Genomic DNA, 13,620 nt, shown 5'->3' on the forward strand with positions numbered 1-13,620 from the left:
CTGATTCTTTTCTTTTAACTACGGCTGCCTAATACCCAAAATAGTGTCTGTAATCATTAGTTCGTGATTATAGCCATAGCAAAATGTCATTCGTGTAGTAAATTCAGGTAAGAAAATCATGACATAAGGACAGAGCTATAAGCAAAATACGTATTACAGAGGTAAAATGAAAGGTCAAGTGTTATCCTATAGACCTTCTGACACGTGAGAGGAAAAGAGGATAAGGTGATTCTTCTATGGGTATTTTTCTATGTACAGTCTTTTGACATGGAAACCTTTCTAAAATGTGACCATAGGAAGTGGGGAAGAAGAACTTTGTTCATTCATTACTAAGAACTAAGAGACTGTGAATGGACAGTACTAACTGCTTTACCTACTAATAAATGCCACTGTAATAGACTGATCTTCGTTCACATTACCTGAGGCTCAATATCTGTAAATCTCTGTTTGACTTAGCAGTCTTACCTTTATGAAATACTCATACACATCAATTTACTTAAGCAATGCAACATTATGCCAGTCACTAGTGGCGTCCTCCAGGGCTCGGTGCTGGGGCCGGTCCTCTTTAATATCTTCATCGATGATCTGGATGAGGGCATCGAGTGCACCCTCAGTAAGTTCGCAGATGACACCAAATTAGGTGCGTGTGTCGATCTGCTTGAGGGTAGGAAAGCTCTGCAGGAGGATCTGGATAGGCTGCACGGATGGGCTGAGGTCAACTGCATGAAGTTCAACAAGGCCAAGTGCCGGGTCCTGCACCTGGGGCGCAATAACCCCAAGCAGAGCTACAGGCTGGGAGAGGAATGGTTGGAGAGCTGCCAGGCAGAGAAGGACCTGGGAGTGATGGTTGATAGTCAGCTGAATATGAGCCAGCAGTGTGCTCAGGTGGCCAAGAAGGCCAACGGCATCCTGGCTTGTATCAGAAACAGTGTGACCAGCAGGGCTAGGGAGGTGATCGTCCCCCTGTACTCGGCTCTGGTGAGGCCGCACCTTGAGTACTGTGTTCAGTTTTGGGCCCCTCGCTACAAGAAGGACATCGAGGTACTTGAGCGGGTGCAGAGAAGGGCGACGAAGCTGGTGAGGGGCCTGGAAAACAAGTCCTACGAGGAGCGGCTGAGGGAGCTGGGCTTGTTCAGCCTGGAGAAGAGGAGGCTCAGGGGCGACCTTATCGCTCTCTACAGGTACCTCAAAGGAGGCTGTAGAGAGGTGGGGGTTGGTCTGTTCTCCCACGTGCCTGGTGACAGGACAAGGGGGAATGGGCTAAAATTGCGCCAGGGGAGTTTTAGGTTAGATGTTAGGAAGAACTTCTTTACGGAAAGGGTTGTTAGGCATTGGAGCAGGCTGCCCAGGGAAGTGGTGGAGTCACCATCCCTGGAAGTCTTTAAAAGACGTTTAGATGTAGAACTTAGGGATATGGTTTAGTGGGGACTGTTAGTGTTAGGTCAGAGGTTGGACTTGATGATCTTGAGGTCTCTTCCAACCTAGAAATTCTGTGATTCTGTGATTATAATATCATATACACCACCCGTGTTGTGAGTACATTTATTGTCTGAATTCTTCTAGGTTTAATATTAAACATCTTTTCAGATTCTTCAAATTAAATTTTATTTCTCTGTAAATTGTCTTGACCTGCATTACTGACTACTGTCACTATCTTTATGCTGTGCAAGAACCCGATATTGCACATATTGTATACATTGCATCTTCAGTTTCTCCACAAAGAGAACATGGAGGGTTAGAACGAACTGAAATACATGTGATAGATAACTGATGTTGTGCCATTATACAGAAAATGTCCTTGTATCACAACAGAAGTCTAACTTTCCATCAAGTATTACAAAAACACACAAAAGCCCTTGCCTAAAAAGATATAGTTTTAGGATTTGGTAGTGCAACTCTGCAAAGTAGCGTAAGGAGGGGAGATGGAAGGCAGTGACAAACTTTAGTGTATGCTAACATCTTAAGACTTTCTCTGGAAGTTGCCAGCACCCTCTCATTGTATGTAAGTGCAAAACATTGTTAGAAACATTAAAAACATTGTGTTCGGTAAGATCATGTGTAAACCTTTCCTGCAGTGTTCTTCATTCCATGACCGCTTGTAAACCCTCATAATACTTACTTACTTCTTATTGTAATAATTTTATTGCAAAGAATAAGAAGAAATCCTTTATGATACCATAGTTGGTCATCCACAGTCTCTCAGTGTGGCAAACACCCATTAAATGTGCCAAATGACTGATTAACTTAACAGGGTAAGAGAGGGAGGCGGGAAGGATGCAAAGAGAATGCTGCACTTGTCTGAGAAGTGGTTTGCATCTAAAATACTAAATGTTTCCTTTGACCAATCAATATTAGCATTACATGAAAGCCACCTACTAGTACTGACAGTTTTTATTTGTTCCTTGCATGTTTGATGTAGAGGCTTTATTTGTTTTGTTTTGTTTTGTTTGTTTTGTTTTTTTTTTTTTTTGTTTTTGTTTTTGTTTTTGTTGTTTTTGTTTGTTTGTTGCTGTTGTTGTTTGTTTGTTTGTTCTGTTTTGTGTGTGTGTTTTGCTGTTGTTATTTTTAACTACTGGATTTTCCAGGAGCAATTTTAACAAGAGTTCCAAGGCAGTAAGAAAACAATTGAATACAGGGTCAAGAAAATAGATTAATCTGTATACAAATTGTCAAAATACCTGTTTCAATCCTATAAAGACAGGTAAACAATATTCAAGCTTTGACATTCTTTATGAAGTAATCAGTATTAATTTGTTCTGTTCCGATTTTAATTATATACCATTGCCTTCCTGAGAGGGCACTACTAGAAGTATAGCTGTCAGATGGAAATTAACTTGCTAGTAGATGACCACATACTTCATGAATTATACATGAAACTTTGTCTCTCAGCGACTGTTGCTAAACGACTCTTTCATCATTCTTATGTTTAAACAAACCACAATAGTTTTTAAGTCTGATCAGCAGTAAGGAGATCACGATAAAATGCTAAGAATGATTTCTTAAATAGTGTTTGAGGCACATTTCATATTGATATGTTTAGCTGCAATTTGGGTCATGTTCCTCTGCTCTTAGTTATTAGCAGAATGATGGGCAGGCCACTGCATTCACTTTCAAATACAACATTGATAGCTGGATTTACATTTCTTTTTAAGACTCAGCTTTTGCAAACAAGCTTTAGATTTCAGACATAATTCTGTTATTCAAATGGGAGAAGAGTTTGATAGCTATGCTAATCACTTTTATCTGAGAAAACATAACTAATAGCTTGGTTTACATTTGCTTACATTTATGAGCATAATTTTAGTACATAATTTTATTGCTCTATAAAACATAATACTGCATTAGTCCGCTCTTAAAAAAAAAAAAAAAAGTTACCTTAGAGTGATTTGCACTTAAACCTTCACACTACATTTACATGACAGTATCATTTAAAAATTTTAACCTTTAAAAATCAATTAAAAAAAAAATAACTCATAACAATCCTACATGGCTATTTTCTGTAGAGATAATATTCAGTGAATATATTTAAGGTAGTCATAGCAGCATTGATCACAGGACTGTTTTGAGTCAGTTCTTCTCACGTATAAATTGGACTGAATGAAGATAATTTGTTCTTACGTTGCATGAAAGGAATCTCTTAAAATTCTCCATTGCTGTATACATTAACAAATTATGTGGAAGAAAAGAGAAATGATCCACACAATCACTTTTTTGTATTCAGTGATTTTGTATTCAGCACTGGAAACTGAAAAGGAAATAATGCCTTACATTTTAAAAGGGGCAGTTATTACTTTCAGTAGCCCATAAAAATAAAGAAAATATGCTCAAAAGAATTCCATTTTGTAGTATTGTACTTAACATTTCCTCTTGGAATCGTCATGGCTAATAATGATATGAGAACTATTTTCCAGGATGCAACTATGCCCATTGACACAACATAGTGATCTTATTACTAATAATACTCACATGTAGCACCTTTCCTCTGAGAATTTGGAAATACATTTACAAATTTAACCTGACCATTCCCTTAGAGACAGAAAAAGTGATGTGTAGAAATGCTAGATTCCCTGCGAAACCAAGAAATTATCTATGACAGGACATGGATTTTCATGTGGCTCTCATTTTCTAGTCAGTCTTCTAAATAGTCTCTAAATAGTCAATTAAATAGTCTTAAATATTCAACAATTGGCCTTGCAATTGCATGCTGAATGTAATGCAATTTTTCCTCCTCACCAAGCCCCTTCTCCTCCACAGTAGGTTTTCTTCTGCAGTATGGATTATTGCCAAATTAATACCCCTGTGCCTACAAATAGATATCCAGGAAATTAACCTTAGCTACACAAGTCCACAGTCTTTGTATCTTACAGGTAGCCACAGGCATATTAAGGGGATATTTTGTCTTCCCTAATATTACAGAAACATTGTTTTGAAATGGCTTCCCTGCTTACTGACTGCAAATTAAATTATAATACTAAGCTAAATTCCTGGTACTTGATTTGATAGTTTTTTTTTTTTTTTTTTTGATTTTACAAGATCTTGGTATCTGTTGTATACTTCATATGATATATTATTGCATTAAGAATACAAAAAAAAAAAAAAAAAAAAAGCCATATTAGTATTACAGCTATTCTATGACATTTGCAGACTCTTATCTGGTCAAGATTTTGACAAACGTGCATATCAAAACCAGAAACTTTTTTGCTAAATTGAGCTAAGCACAACTAAACAGAACCTTTTTGCATTGTATTGTAGTACCATGCATTCATAGTAAGGACAATAGGAAAGCTAAACGTAATATTTTAGCTTAAGAATAATGCCTTTCCCCAAACTGAATCAGAAAAGTTAAAATACTGAGAATTTCTAGCCCAAAGAATATAAGCTGTAAATTGAAAACACCACATGCAAATACAGTTTACAATTCATTTTAGTAAACAACATTGCCAGATCTCAATTTTACATGTATATAAATCTTCACAACTTCTGGGGAGACATACTGTGACCTAACTGTAGATGTCCAAAACTAAATAGACTGCTTAGAGCCTGCTAGTGTTCTATTCAGTCCACATTGCTGTGAAATGTAGCACTTGCTGGAGATGCTTCTGTCTCCACTGTAAAGCCCAATTAGAGTATTTTATTAGTCAATTTAGATGAATCCCCCTAATTTAGATGAATCCTCCTAATCCTTTCCTTTAAAAGTGTAATTTCTTGATCATATTTCATATGAATTCTTTTTTTTATTATTATTATTTTAAGAAGAACATAAAGTTCATAGCCTCATGGTTACAAAAACAACTTTCAAAACATGATTAAAAGTCACTTAAATATTGCAGAATGAAGAAAGCATCTGGAAAGGAATGCAAATAAACCATTTAAGTAAAAATGTGCAATTCTAAACTCATGCTATTGGTATTCAGGTTCAAATACCTGGAATGCTGAATCTTATTTCAAATCTGTTATTACTAATGATCTCAAACCTGTGCAAGGTGGGTGAAGAATAGCCTTGAGTGTGATGGCACAGGGTAGAAAGTCTTGAGCAGGACAGAGCAAGAAATGGGCATTTTCAGTAGTGCAGACATGAAAAAAAAGATAGGTTTTTCTCTCCCCACAGCAGCATTAAATTCTCTAAGGAATTTCAAAGCAATGCAATGTAATTTTTAAGACCGTATGTATACATGTGGTGCAAATACTTGGTACTAGTCATTTCTTTTTCCTGTTACATATGCATGAAAGGAGGGGAAAATGGAGCAATACATTCTCCCTGCAAAACTGGCTGCAGAGCCCAGTTAAACTGTTGGTGAAACATCTATTGTGCACTGAAGAATTTGGCTTTCTATTCACGCTTCTTCTGCCGCATAACAATAGAGCATACAGAATTTGTCCTTAACCATAATATATTAGGAAGAATTGTGATAGATTCCATGTAAATTTGATGTGAGATGAAACCAGGACTCCGTAATTGTATTTGCACAATTTTGTTCTTACTTCTTCCAATATAATACTAGACATTTATGCTTTAGGAATAAAGTTGTAGCCCTTTCCTTCTATGGTCATACAGTAGTGGTCATTGTTAATGTTATTGAGCACATTTTTAATGACCTCAGCCACCACAAGGGCACCATTAAGTCTTCCACCCATAAAAAAGGCATATCAAAAAAGCTGATATTCAGAAGAAAGGCTCACATACATGTATATACTTATACCAAACTTCTATCTTTCACATGCACACACACACACCCCTTATATAAAGTAGTATTAAGTTTATACACACATGCATGTTTGAAGTCCAGAAAATTCCAGCACAAAATGATTTTATTTCAGAAAAACTTCAATTTTACATTTAGTCATGGGTGGAGAAACCTCAATTTTTTAGATGGGGAAGCTCTACTGACACAAGGATACACCCACATTTGAATTGTTGGACACCTTTCTTTCACTTACCACACTAAAGAATTAATCTTGGAAAACAGAGTATCGTAGTAACACACATCAGCAAATAGCCAAGAAATTCCAGTTCAAAACTGTTATTCTGGCATTAATTCACATCACTGTGTGCACAACGAAGTAGTGCTGACGGCGTTACAGTGGGAGAAAAGCCAGGTATAAGGGCAAAATATCATCCTTAAATTCAATTTACCTTAAGAAAGTTCTGTACCAATTCCAAAATCACCAAAATGGTACTTGCTGTTTTGTGACTGACATTGCCTCATTAAAAATTAGCCTTATTTCCTCAGGCATTTTATTTGATTGAAGGCTGAAATCCTCAAAATATTGAAAATATCTTTCTCTTCAGTGCTACTTCAGTGAACAATGCTTCTCAATACTACTATCTTTCACCACTGTTAGCTTTATTAAATATCCATAATTAGGCATGTCTATATTAGTAATTGTTAATTAAGACATTTTCAATTTTTATTAGTAATGCTGGAATCCATATGTAAGGAGCAAGCCAGATGCAACCTCACTGAGCAATTTCCACAATTATGCAAATCAAATTATTTTGTTTAGTTATCACATAAATGGCTTTATGTTGAGAATATTGGTGACACCATTTAGCATTGAAACTATAGGAGCTCAGGGTGGGAAGCACGCACACAGCTCTGCTTTTTACATGGTGGAAATCATTACCGTGGAAACATGGCCTACTGTTGTAGTCACTCAGCAAGACTTAACAGTTCACAGAAAAACGTACTACAAACCAAAGACTGAGTTTTTAGGTTTTGGTCTTCACATTGTCCTCAGTGGGGATTATCGATCACTCTCAAATTGATTTAACATACGAACTTGTAATAGACCAATACTTTATGGAAATGACAGAGACCTGTGGAGGTCAAATGTTAGTGCCCCAAATAATTAGTTTCACATACACATTCACCTGAGAAAATAAAATTACTCTATTTCTGAACATGAAAGATAAAGCACGGCATTGTAAAAGACTAATAGCAAAATTACATAGGAACTCTGTGCCAGATTTGGGACTAAAGCCTCAGCTAAAGCAAAGATCCCAGAACCACATTCACCTTTTTGTTGTTGTTTTGGTTTTGATTTTCTCCATTTCATTTTTTTGTTTGTTCTTTTTTTTTTTTTCTTAAGTTATCTCCTAAATTCATTCTTGTATAACATTTTTATCATTTAAAAGTAATTAGATTTGTCAAGATAATAAAAACAGAATGTCTTCTGTCACTCTAATTTTCTCTTATACTCCATTTTGTAACTGTGAGAAAAACTTTCAGACACACTCTGAACTTCAAAATGGATGCACTGCTAGACCTTGAACATAACAGCATGATATAATATTGACAGAATATCTAGTTCACTTAGCAGTTAATAGTTAATTCATTTCTATAAGAACTAGATTCACGTCCAGATGATGATGAAGCTTCCAGTCAGATAAAAGTGAACAGCAACTTGAGTATAATATGAATGTAAGAAAATTAAAGAAAAAGGAAATTGATAAAGCCATTTTGTCCATGATGGTCCATCTAATTATTTCCTAAATGGGAAAATGCTTTTGCCTTACCTGGTTGGCCACTCTGTACATTCAGCATGAAAAATGTGTCCTGACATCTGTTCTGAATTTTCATTTTATTTCCATGTATGCTCCTTTGTCCTGTCATCTGTGTCAGCCTGAAAACAACAACATGAAATGACAGGTTCTAATCACCTAAATGTTGAAAATTGTCCTTTTTTTTTTTTTTCTTAAGAAAAGGTTTCAATGGCGTACTGTTTCCTCTGCCTCAGTTAAGTGTCTTCTAATTGCAGTCATGTTACAAAGCTCAGTAATACAGAACCAAATAGAGGTTTTTAACTGAGAAAATATGGGCTGCAAGACACAAAGAACAAAATTCAGATTTACAGAGTGGAAAATGGGTTCACTGGAAACATTGATTACCCTCCCCTTTCTACCAAACAAAACAATTTCTAGCATGAACACTTATTTGTAGGTCTGTCTTGCATTTCTTAATTGTCCATTACAATTATTCCTATCACTCTCCTGGCACTGACACAAAGAGTTTTCATAGCCTGAAAAGAGGCTGCACTTAAGTTATCCTATCTCAGGATAACTTCCATGTGCTAGAGTCCACGTGTTTCAAGACCAGGTTGGATGAGGCCCTGTGCAACCTGATCTAGTGGGTGGCATCCTTCCCATGACAGTGGGATTGGAACTAGATAATCTTTACGGTCCCTTCCAACCCAATCTATTCTATGATTCTGTGAGTCCTTCTGCATTAACCCTATGCAACCAGAGTGAGCAAGACAGTGACAGTGACTCCTTCAGATACTTTGCAGCTTCACTGTAGGATCTATGTGCTTGGTTTGGTTCACATCCCTGGGAGCACCTAGAGACTAAAAGCAGGTAAGTGCATGGATAATTCCCAGTGGTTTAAAATAGGGAGGATTCCAAATATTTATCATTTTTGTGACAAGAAAATAAGGTTTGCAGAGTTGCCAGTCAGTCTGTTTTGAAGATCAAGCGAGCGTCTTGTCAGACATCCACTATAAGGAGAGGAAGGCTCATATATCCAGACCATCATCCCAGTCTTAGTCAATTAGATTTGCAGTCCATGTTAATATATGGATAAATGTACAGGGCTTAAATCAGCAAGCTTTTCTACTGAACTGAGGCTGGCATACTGGTCAGCTTGCGATAACATTTCATCAAGAAACGGAACCCTGATTTGTACCTTTCTCCTCCAAACTCAAGATAAGCCTGTTGAACCGTGAGTGAAGTCAGGGATTAGCTCTGTCCTTTTTTTCTTTTTATTCACAAAAAAAGCTAAACAATCTTAACATGAGATCTGGTGACTAGTACCAATTTCAGCTAATCCACTTGGTTGCCGACTAGTTATGAAAACATTGATAACATTCTCTGATATGAAATAAGCCTATAAAATATAGGCTATTTGCTAATCTCACAAGTCAAATCCACATAAGTATCTTCTAGGCCTGATTTAATGAAAAATATTTCACACACAGTATATAAATTATCTTCTACCCAGTAGCTAACAGCACCATTATTTTACTTCCCACAAATGAAATATGGGTATCTGGAAGGCTTCTTTTTTTAATCCTGTAAGAAAACTGATGTAATGTTTGTAGCTGGAATTTGCATCTAGCATAACAATAGATATCATTGTGCTACTTTGCTGCATGGAGACACATATCTGAGAGCAGGCTCAGATTTCTCCTTTCATCTTCTCCTTGCATCCTCTCCAACAGTAAGTCTTAGGCCCCAGTCCTAAGAAAAGATTTTTGCCAACTATCTCTTCACCCATATACTGCCTCACAAAGGTCACTGGACTTTTATGGATCGTGCACAAATCTCCCAATTTGAATTTATTACTGAAAAAGCAAGGGTTTTTATCCTCTAAAAGTGTTGATCCACATTTTCCAGTATGTCCTACAGACTTGCAGGTTTTCACTTACTCCAACCTTAGGCTGGCAAATTAATTTATTCTAACCTTAGGTATAAACATGTCAGCACTGCAAGTAACGTCCTCTGTTTCTGCAGTTATGGAATTGTTGCTGCTGTAGCAATACTTCATACAAGTTTAAAGACTAACATTACATATTGGGCACAGCTGGCGGTCCCATCTGATGATTTGACCAGCACTGTTAAATGCAAATTTCTTTAAATACACTAGGACATTAAGAGTCAAAGACTTCAAGGTTGTATTTGTTGGTGGTGATTTAGGTTTGGGTTTGCTTGTTTGTTTGCTTTTAATACCTAGAATAGGGCATCCTTCAGTAAGAGTCTGCACAGCCAAAACTGGTGATGCAGAAATACAAGCAAAAAGCAAAGTATGAAGAACAGCTAGGATCTGTGTCAAAATGTGTCCATTTCAGAACTAGATAGGTTTTACCTTAACTGCCTGGACTGTTTAGTTTGTACTAAAATTCACTGTATTCACTGTATTTTCTGATTATTAAAAGACAGAATGTTTATTTAACTTGATATTATTTCAATGCATTGCTAAATAGAATAGACAAAGCATAGCTTTGACCTGGATCTAAATGGAAACTAAATTAACATCTCTATTTTTGAGATTTTTCCAATGCCTACTGAACTCGGTGTTTTTTCACAAACCTCACTGAGTTTTGGATCCGGCCCTATAAGAAAAAATCATTTAAAACCAGGAAAATCTTTTATTTTCTTTTTGTTCTTCACTGTATCTTATTTTTGGAATGTTCTTATAGTGGTTCACTCAGGAAGGAAACATTTCTCAGCACAGGAAAGGCAGAAGAAAACAGTTTCATTAATTGCAAAACTCACCCAGTTTTTGATAGAGGCTCCACTTTTGTCATGAATGTACATATCTTTGGAGTACAGTCCCCAGAGATCAAAAATAAAAGGTGTCAAAGTTGCTGCTGAGCTAGGGATTTACTCATAAAAATAATACCGTGAAAACTTTAGTCTGTATGTAACAATGAAAAGTTAATGCAAATGGTCATTGACTTCATTATAGAAATCTTTGGCAACAACTTTTCCAGACTCATGTTAAGCCTTGAGAGAGAAATGTTTCAGCGCATAACCACTTAATCATTTATATGAATGAAAATGAGTGCAAACAGAATGCTGAGATGGCTTTAAGATCACCTCTTTTTTCTTGTATGGAATACCCACTATAATTACATTTTGCTTGTCAGTTCATAAATTTTGCTTATTACAAAACGGGCATTATTGATTGCTTTTTAAAAGTACTAAAACTAAGCTAAGAGCAGTAGATCTCTCAGCAAATTCAAAACATACTATCTTCCAAACTAATCACTGGCAAAGGAACTGTGGAAAAACTATCCAAGTTTATTGTAAGCCCAAAGCAAAAAATAAAAAATAAATAAATAAATAAAGTTGCCATGAGTTTTAGGTTAGTAACTTGGCTTTGAATTTAGCATGTTTTAAGCCACAATGAAAAAAAAAAAGATAAACTTATTTGGCAAAGCCAGACACTTTTAAAGCCAACATCCTGTAATTGTTTCCTCATTTGGCCTGGCAGCTTAAACAAGGATAAAAAGAGAAGGAAAAAAAAAAAAAAAAAAGCAAAATGCTAAAATTTTCAGAAAGAAATATATGAAGGGGAACAAAGAAATCAAGGTATTTGTCTCATTTATGTTAAATGAATATGTAAATGACATATTTGCTTCTTTTGTTCTTTTCTTAGATAGGATTCAACAAAATGAAATGAAAGAAATTCTCTAGTTCAGAAAAAGTCTGAATTTAGAACTTTCTTGGTTTGAATTAGTGCAAACAGCAGACTTACTAACACAGGTTGACCCTAGCAATGCAGAAGAGCCAAAGTGATAGCAGGCAACATAAGACTTGGACTCTTTGAGATCAGTTGATTAAACATCTCCAAGTGAGCTTAATACACACTAGGAACATCCTCATTTAGAACCAGTAAGAAATAAAAGAGATCGGAAGGGATTTAGAGCTGCCATTCTCATTAAAATAAGGTTAGAGGCTGACATCTACAAATAGTTATTGGAGAGTGAGGAGAAGTCTTATAAAAAAAGAAATTAACAATGTTTGCTATTTGATTAAATCTATATCTCTGAACATACTAACTTTTACTTCTTTTACTGCTGTATTCTTGCCAGTCCTGAGCTAACACTGAAAAAAAAACATGAGGTAGCTACTGATCTGGCTGGGAAACAATGTTCTATTCAAAGCTAGTATCTGTTCTAAATATCAAGCAACAAAATTAACTGTCCTCTGTAAAAAGAAGGAAAAAAGAAAAAAATATATATATTTATGTCAATGTCAAGCCAGGAAAGTAATTTTGTATTAACCTAAGAAGTTAGCAAAATGGAATACATAAACGTATTTGTAAAGTGGAAATAATTTAAGAACCTTCTAAATATCTTAACAGTCCACTTGGCTACACTTGGATTTAGGAAGCAATATTTTACATGCAGCAGTAGACTTTTTTTTTTTCTCTACAGTTTTAAATCCAAAGACAGGGCTGTATTCCATCAAAAAATGACAACAGCAACCTTAGTGCCACTGTGGAAGTACGAAATTTGACAGTAGTTAGAAAATGGCTACATAATAAGGCCATGATCCAACAGATATGTTGAGGGCAGCTGTGTTTGGAACAGTTACATGCATGAAAAACTACTGACACGTGGTCCCAGTGTTAGTTGAGTGACAGCTAGAAAAGCCTTTAGTCACTAAGCTTTTAGACACACCAAAGGAAATTCTGTGGAATTATCTGTGAAACTATTACAACAGCATGTATGCAAAATGCCTTTGTGGCATTGGTCTGGAAAGAAAGAAAAAGAATAAAAATGGCAGACTTGGGCTAGCACTCTTACCCTTTTGCACCACACTGGTGATCTGAAGAGACTACAAGGTATGTTTATGAGGTATATGATAGCTGTGTAATGCACATAAATGATATTCTGATAAACCATTACTGAAATCAGAAATAATCTCTCCATATTTTTCATGTTAGCAATCAAACACAGATTTCCCAATATGTAGCCTAGTACGAAACCCCATTTTCTCAGGATGCAACATGAACTATGTATCTGGACTGAGAATACCCTAGAAGTAAACAGCAGGAATGTTCTGGGAGGCATGTCCTGGTCTGCTTCTTTACGGACTGCATGCCTGGATTTTGCTTCCCTGGCAACTAAGGCACAGGTGACTGGAACTGTGTTCCCAGAAAATGGGAACATGTTCCCAGAAAGCTCAAGAGATCTGAGGTCTCTCCCCTCCTTTATCTCCAACTGAGCACCTGCTGTCAAGTGGACAGGGGTGGTAGAAAGAGAGAAGAAATCAGTCTTCCAGCTATCCAGTTGTGTCCCCTGTGAAGACCCTTCAGCTACAGAGTGACAGACAAAGCAAACTGGAAATTCAACTAGCTTTTCATGTTCTTTGTTACACCAAATTAGAGCAAAGTGTTGACTGTTGGGAAATCTGCCTCCTGACAAAGTTTATGGGCCAGAATCATTGATGAGCTGTGGCTGCACATGGGTGGAAAGGAGCCTACTGTCCAAAGGATACATGAGGTAAGGTTCTTCCCCGTACTGGTAGTTCTGGCTTTCCTACAACTTGGTATTTTCTATTATTTCACATGGTGTCTACTCATCTCACAATTATGATGCACAGTCACATTTCTG

The 13,620-nt window shown here is 36.4% G+C and overlaps 1 protein-coding gene and 1 long non-coding RNA gene across 2 annotated transcripts in view; one reads left to right on the forward strand and one right to left on the reverse strand.

The window, feature by feature from the left end:
- LOC311437983 (uncharacterized protein) overlaps positions 1-13,620 on the forward strand; it is a 415,393-nt gene that overhangs the window by 342,726 nt on the left and 59,047 nt on the right. The gene's annotated exons all lie outside the window — the stretch shown is intronic.
- Positions 1-13,620, reverse strand: part of LOC311437988 — a 94,677-nt gene that overhangs the window by 25,933 nt on the left and 55,124 nt on the right. Inside the window, exon 4 of the long non-coding RNA XR_014693883.1 lies at positions 8,018-8,124. This is a non-coding gene — a long non-coding RNA (uncharacterized lncRNA). The remainder of the gene's footprint in view (positions 1-8,017; positions 8,125-13,620) is intronic.

This window comes from Aythya ferina (genome assembly GCF_964211825.1).
Source record: "Aythya ferina genome assembly, chromosome: 5".
In the NCBI taxonomy this organism is placed as follows: domain Eukaryota; kingdom Metazoa; phylum Chordata; class Aves; order Anseriformes; family Anatidae; genus Aythya; species Aythya ferina.